Source organism: the organism of the source record quoted next, unplaced genomic scaffold, assembly GCF_019419815.1.
Source record: "Pyrus x bretschneideri cultivar Hongxiangsu unplaced genomic scaffold, Pyrus_bretschneideri_v1 Contig11, whole genome shotgun sequence".
Lineage (NCBI taxonomy): Eukaryota > Viridiplantae > Streptophyta > Magnoliopsida > Rosales > Rosaceae > Pyrus > Pyrus x bretschneideri.
In genome coordinates this window covers 2,413,943-2,420,388 of record NW_025999402.1, presented here as the reverse complement: position 1 = coordinate 2,420,388, position 6,446 = coordinate 2,413,943, and the positions used below count along the sequence as shown (strand labels likewise).

General features: G+C 38.4%; 1 pseudogene; it reads left to right on the top strand.

The window, feature by feature from the left end:
- Positions 1–2,292: 2,292 nt before the first annotated feature.
- Positions 2,293–4,394, top strand: LOC108866535 (annotated as a pseudogene).
- The last annotated feature ends 2,052 nt before the right edge of the window (positions 4,395–6,446 follow it).

The window sequence follows — 6,446 nt, the reverse complement described above, 5'->3', positions numbered from 1 at the left end:
TAAAATTAGGGGGGTAATAGAGAGTACCACTGAGATGTTAGGCCAACCAACAAGTTCCTAAACAATCTTAACTTATAATTAGGATTGTCTTCAAATGCCACACAATTGTTGGAGAACTTGAAGATGTGATCTCTAAAGGATACATTGCCATCTTTTCCACTAAAAGTTGGAAACGCAGACATCTTGGAGTTGAGGGGAAAATGATTCTGCTTATCAATATATTTGGGGTAGGGCTTCTGGTAAGTGATCTTGAATAACAGGCGAGCCTGGGGTTAAGCATTCTGGACCACCATTCTTCTTAACTTAACTAACTCAACTCTAAGTTGCTGGTTGGCTGTATTATTATGTGGGTTGTAAGGAGGTTCCCACTTCGGGCTACACTCATTACCTGAGAAAGTCTCCTTAATTGGTTTTGGCTATTTCCATTTAGCCCCTTATCCCTTATTAGCCAGTGGTTGTGGCTGATAAGGAAGAGGCTTGCCCATAGTTGTGGACACAACTTTTCCACTGAATTCTCCAACTTGTTAGTTCATTTCGTACTTCTTCTTGTCTTGCCCGGCCTGTAGTAAGGATAGTAATAGGTTGGCCAACTCTGTCTCCAGGATTTCTTCTAATATTGGCTGGCTGGCCACAAGCCCTATTTTCTCCTTTCCTCTTTTTCTTCCCTTCCTCAAGTAAGGGAAATAGGAGAATAATTGGTTCATTCTCAGGGCTTGCCTTCTCATCATCACTCTAGCATAACTGTCTTTTGGAATAGAGTACTTTAGATGTAGTCTTCTCTGCAAACTTCCTGTTAAGGAACAGAGTCTGCTCACCTATTGTCTGGTCACCAGAGTGATCTTCTTCATACTTTTCAACACTTGTACCATGGTGGCTTGTAAGTCTTCATTGGTCACATTTCCTTCCGACTTCTCAGATGAAGTAGAGTTTCCCAGAATAGCTGGTCCTCATAGGGAAGGGAAATCTTCTAGATGATCTGTCATTTCTAATCTTGGTAGACACTGGGGTAACCCGTGTTTTGTATTCCACCTAAAGGTTCGCTTCTTGTTCTTTGTTCTTGGCCTACAAGATTAATGGGCTCCCACCGGGCATGCCAAAACTATGTACGGGCAAGATTTCTTTGGAGAAGATCTCTGGACCTCAGCATAGCTCCCTAAGGGATTGGCACTTTGGATGTGTATATTTGGTGGTCGGGCTATTACTTGCCTTGTGTGCTACAATAAGAGTTTGAAGTTAGTTCTGAAAGGTGCCTTTGTGGGGCCTTAGGTGTAGGCCTTGAGGTTCGCAATCAAAACTAACTAAATGCTTAGGCGTGCCACTGCTATCTCAGTATAACAGATGTAGAACAAGTGTGTTTCAAGTTGATTACTTGGGCTCTAACTTACTCAAACTTCTTGTAATCAAAGGATTGTCACAGATGGGTTAAGTTTGCATTAAGATCTTTTTCTTGCCTTGTAAACAAGGACTTTTATTTCATGATCTTGTATGTTCGAATGGAGGGGGTCCAGAGCTCTTTAAGTCATTTGTTTGGTTCCAAGTTATTCTTAATGACAACAGATCTATTAAGTTAACCAGATCCAGATGTAAATGAGGCTCTTAAAATAGACAAACAGGTGGCAATGACTTCAATACATGCTGAAGAGTGCACTAATCGATAGATCTACTAATTTAGAGAGCAAACAAAGAGACTCGGGCAAGATTTCACCTTGTCTGGTAAGGTTGAACCTCTTGCATCCACTTCTTTTGGAGTTTACAGGGGTTATATGCTAAAAGGGATGGATGGTAAACAGGTTTACACGAGGGAATTAATACTACAACATTAAAGGAGGTACCAGAGCTTTTATACTAGATAAAAGATAGATTTTCTAAGGAAATTATCGCTAAAATGACTGAATCTTAGTAGATTTCAGCTTTTTGAATGCATATCTGGCTTAAAAGCAGAGTTTGTATGTTTGTTTGTTTGATTGGTTGATTATCCTTGTCTCTGTTGTCTCTTCTTTCTTTTATAAGTGATTTGGCTCGAGGGTCAAGGCATTATTCTTGCTCGAAAACTCTTGGAAGGTTGTGAGTCATCAGTTTTTTACTTGGAGTGCCACTAGAAAGTGTTTTTTGGCTGATAGTAGGTTGGTCTCCATCACTTGTCACTTTTATCATAAACACGTGGCTTATGTTTTGGTTGAGAAGGCTTCAATTTGCTTTTGGGCTTGATGCTGGGCTTCGCGTAGATTCTCCTTGTTTTGACATCTTTAGGCCTTCTTTCAGTTTAGTCCATTATTCAAATACTAACCCAAACAACGTGATTTTCTCATGACCTTAACCAAAAAGAACAACGAGTTGTATGGCTCGACCACCACTCGTTGTCCTTCTTTGAGTTGTGTCATAACATATGAAATCATGTGTTTCACAATTGACGTGGCAGGGAAGGTCAGCGTTCCCGTCATGGCTATCTCTATCATTAACGGTTGTGGCTTCTGGTCTTACTCCTGCATTCCAAATCTCATTCAACAAGGCCACATCCTTTTCCTAGGTCACAGACACACTCATTCTTCTCTCGTTTTCTTTTCCAAATTTTTTTTTAATTCAATTAAATTTTTGCTGGAGTTGGACATCGTGATGCCATATGTCAAAATGATAACATTTTTAAGGGTACGTAACCTTAAAAAAATAATAATCAGCATCAATAATAAAATATGTAGTGATAGGTACACATCTACAACAATGAGTAATGTTACACTTATTGTATTTTTCATACCACATTTGTATCATCTTTTTAATGTAGATAAAGCCCATCAATACACAAACTAGTACAAATAGAAGAAGTGATTAGAGTAGCATTTTTGATATCATAGGACATGATTATTTTCCACTTTATGAGATGAACTCTTTGAGTTCAAACCTCTTTTATAATAGTTGTTAATCAAAATATAAAGAACCATATTGATGCTTGACAACAAAATCTTGCAATTCTTTATTCTTTATTTTTACGATATAGCATTAGAGAGTTAGGCAATTGAGAATCAAAGAGAGGCCACTAAAATTAGGAAGACAAATTGTCTATTTTACTTGCTTGATTTCGTCATAGAATAAAATTTGATGAATTGTCTCATTAACAAAACAAAGAAAATATGTCAAGTCCTGCAATATTCAAACATCTAGATACATCTAATGAACTTATTTTGTCGTGACTGGTAGCACTTTTTATACCGCCAATATAAAAAGGTCTCCTGTAATACCGGTATACGTGGTACAATTCTTCCTAGCAATATATATTTTTTAATTTAAATTAAGTCCATTTCATATTTTTACCATGACTAGTCATGCAAAATCTACTTCTAACTTTGAAACAGATGAAGACATGGATAAGAAGATTAGCAATATTCCGGGGATGGAAGGCCTTTTACGGCGCCGATACCTGCCAAGCTTTTGCAGATATCCAATTGACCACCAATTACCAAATTTTTCATGGAAGAGACCCAGAGCTATTACTCGTGCTTCTACTTTAATAGTCAACACCTTCGACGGCCTCGAAGCCTCAATTCTCTCCCACATAACCACTCTTTTTCCCCAGGTTTACGCAATAGGCCCTGTCCACGCTCTTGTCAAATCTCGCGTCGGCGATGGCCTGTCATCCTCTGCCTCTTTACGCCAAGAAGACTGTCGTTGCATGGTGTGGTTGGACTCTGAACAAGTGAGATCTGTTATATATGTTAGCTTTGGCAGCTTGGTGATGCTGACACATGACTAATTGTTTGAATTTTGGCACGGCTTGGTCAGTTGCGGGAAACAATTTATATGGGTGGTGCGGTCAGATACGCTTTCGGGGGAGCAAGGAGAGCACGTGATTCCGATGGAGCTGGAGGTGGGTACCGTTTCCCCAAAGATAGGGGTCTTATAGTGGAGTGGGCCCCCCAAGAAGAGGTCCTGGCTCACAAAGCTGTGGGCGGGTTTGTAACCCAATGTGGGTGGAAGTCGATCCTTGAGGGCATTTGGGCGGGAGTGCCGATGCTTTGTTGGCCTCGACTGGCGGAACAACTGGTGACTAGTAGATGGATTGGTGAGGTTTGGAGGATTGGAATTGATATGAAGGACATGTGTGAGAGATCCATGGTAGAGAAAATGATAAGGAGAATGATGGAAGAAAGTGATGAAAGAGAGGAAATTTGAGGTCGGTAGAAAGATTTTCTAAGTTAGCCAGGGGTGCTGTTAGTGATGGTGGGTCTTCATACAACAACCTGGACAAATTTATTCAAGACTTGAGAAACTTGTGATGATTTATGATATATTAAAAGGAATGGCTAGGATGAAAGACTTTAACGGAATGAGTTTGATACCACGACACTCCAAACTAATAATATAACGTTGTGTACGGGCTAATTTGGTATTGCAATGTTTAAAAAAAAAAAAAAAAACTACTTATGCTATGCTATGAGAATAAACAGCTGTAAAATAAAGTTGTTAAATGTTTGGTAAACTTTTTTTCTTTTAAGTGCTTGTAACGAAAAAAATAATGTATGAATGTTTTGTAAACTTTGATATAAAATTTTTGTGAATATGTTAAATGACTAAAAATGATAGGTTATTTAATATGATATAGTAATTGCCAAATAGAATAATGCAGAGGCAACAAATTGTAATTTTGTAAAATATGTAAGAGTATACTTGCCATTTGAAAATTTCATTAAATGGGCATTGTTCATTATGCTTTAAAAAAACACTTTTATTAGAAGCATGATAGACCCTACTTCTGCTTAATTTTCTATGCCTTTCTATTGTCACTGACAACTGTTTTTTTTAAAAGTACCTTTTCTTTTACCAAATAAATTTGATATTCTAGATTTTTTTTAATAAGTTGTTGTTTTTAAAAACACCACAACCCCAAACCAATCTTAAAACTCATTTCACGTGACTTTGTCAAAGTGTTGTTAACGCTCAAAATTTGCAAGTTAACAATCTTAAAAAAATTACCTCTTGGTTGGCTTGGAATCGAAACTAAAATGAAATGGACTCGGGATTTAAGGGGTTCACCCCTTAGCGCTAGCGCTAGGCTATATCCACTATGATGCTCATATTATAATGATTTCAAAGGTTACAAATAGCGCTCGGCTAAAGTCGTATTCTATTTCTCTTCAGTCACCTGACACCTTTACTAGATTGAGGTTCCCACCCCTTTATAGCACTTATGGCTCGTTTACGTATCCGTAATCAAAATAGGAGGAATTGGATTGAGGAGGAATTTGATTGATGAGGAGGAGTTAGAATTGTATTCCAGTTGAAGCTGTTTACTTAAATGTTCTGGAATCGGAGTAGGAATGAAATTGAGTTCATATAAGTTGTTTACTAGTTCACCTGAATGAGAATATAAATCAATATAATCACTAAAATGCCCTCTTGATCTTTTTATTTTTTTTCATCTATATTTTTTTTAATAACATGTTCATTAGTTATTTTAAAATGGCCTCATCCACCTCCTTAGCACTGCTATGACTTTTTGCTTGTAACCTAGCCAAATTCATCTTCCTAGTTCCCACCCTGTAGAAAAATTTAACATTTTAAGAACCTAGCCAACAGTGTTGGCGCCTTGTTGTGTTGCTTAATGAGTTTGACTCAGTTGCTTTCCACCATCGTCAAGTGATAGAGCGCCAATGCCGAGTCGTTGCGTGTGTGCTCACTCTCTGCCCTGACGAGCACGTGCATCAGCAGAGGCAACGCTCCAAGCACTCTGATTGCCATCTTGTTGTCTTCCTCCAACGCCAAGCTGACTAGCCAAATTTATCTTCCTAGTTCCCATTTTTTCGTGTGGGTCCCACATGTTGTTGATTCCTCCAAATCGTAGTAAACACAAGAATTATTCATAATCGGATTAGGATTCCTTATTTTCATTCCAATTACAGGTGCGTAAACACACCCTTAGCATAGAAAGCCTTGGGCTCATCCGATCTGACTTTTCTAGCACTTGGTGCACCACTTACATTAACTAGTGTACTAAATTTTTTTTTTTTTAACCATTATTGAATATTCAATGGTTTAGAGACATTTGCTTAGTAGGAATTACATGTCTGCTTAGATCGATATGTGCCAAAGGACATGCTCATCCTTAACTAGTCAACGATTTCGTTCTGAGCACTGGCTTGACCACCTTTACGTCCCGTCGTAGACTCCTGCTTTTGATTGGTGATTGACACGTGGCTTGATTAGTGTTTGAGTAGGCTTGCTCCTAAAGCCTTGTGCTCTAAAGTTGTTAGTCTTTCCATGTGTCCTTGGCAGTCGAAAGGTACTCTCAGATAGACCAGGTTGGTAAGCGGTCATTTATAGCGTTCAGACATGCCCCTTTTGATTCTACTAGACCTTGGGCTTCCTATTCTCCATTGAGCTTTGACTTTTATTGGGCCTTTTGTGGTCTTTTTTTTTTTTTTCTTTTTTTTTTTTCAGCCTACATTATTTTGAGG